At 35.8% G+C, this 972-nt stretch overlaps 1 non-coding gene across 1 annotated transcript; it reads left to right on the forward strand.

The window, feature by feature from the left end:
* Positions 1 to 697: 697 nt before the first annotated feature.
* On the forward strand, positions 698 to 771 carry trnam-cau (transfer RNA methionine (anticodon CAU)). The gene has a single exon. It is a non-coding gene; the product is annotated as a tRNA-Met (tRNA).
* The last annotated feature ends 201 nt before the right edge of the window (positions 772 to 972 follow it).

Genomic DNA, 972 nt, shown 5'->3' on the forward strand with positions numbered 1-972 from the left:
ATTGAGCTTATTTACTTTTACTTTATTATAACAATATTTTATCAGTACACTGCAACAACATAACATTTGTATGTAAAAATATAATTTGTACATTTTGTTATTCTTGTGAAACATTTTACAGCATATAAGTTACTAATTAATGATTTGCATCTTGGTTCATTGCATAATAATGCAAATAACATTATTTTTCATGATAGAATATCAAAAAACACAACAAACAAATTAAATATGTATATTTTATTAAAACGGGAACAGTATGCATTCAAAAATAATGATTATTTATTCAAATAATAAATATTACAAAAAGTTGTCTTTAGCTGGATTCGAACCCCTGTCTTGGTGCACACCTGCAATAGAAAACAGTGTGATATAAATGCGTGATTTTCACACACGAAGAAACCGGAAAATGTATCATAAGATCTATGCTAATGAAGGCATATCTTTGAACATCAAATTTCAGCCTTTCTTTTCTTCGTTTTTTCTTTCTCTTCTTCCCCCTCTCTTTTTCTTCCTTCCCCCTTTTCTTCCCTTCTTCCCCACCTTTGTTGGACTATTGTTCCCCAGCTTGAACGCAGCGCCTTAGACCGCTCGGCCATCCTGACATGACAACCAGTGGTGAGCAGCATTTTTGGACCTACACGGAATGGCAGATGATCTAGAATCTAGGGATTCACCGCTCACCTGAGTCAGAGCACATGCCTCGTTGGCGCAGTTAGGCAGCGCGTCAGTCTCATAATCTGAAGGTCGTGAGTTCGAGCCTCACATGGGGCAGAATGGTGCTTTTTGATACACGGGACCGTGTAAATAAAGGAGCTGCTTTCTGTATTCCCTTTTATGCCTTTGTCCATTCTTTCATATGCACTGTAATTGAAATCCAGTGTTTTTTTAAGACTAATGTTGAACAAATGCAGTAATAGTATTACTCTCATATTCATGTCATATGTGTCAGTGTTGTTACAATGTTTTGTTAAG

Source organism: Siphateles boraxobius, unplaced genomic scaffold (genome assembly GCF_051911475.1).
Source record: "Siphateles boraxobius isolate OS27281-9 unplaced genomic scaffold, OSU_SipBor_1 6, whole genome shotgun sequence".
NCBI lineage: Eukaryota > Metazoa > Chordata > Actinopteri > Cypriniformes > Leuciscidae > Siphateles > Siphateles boraxobius.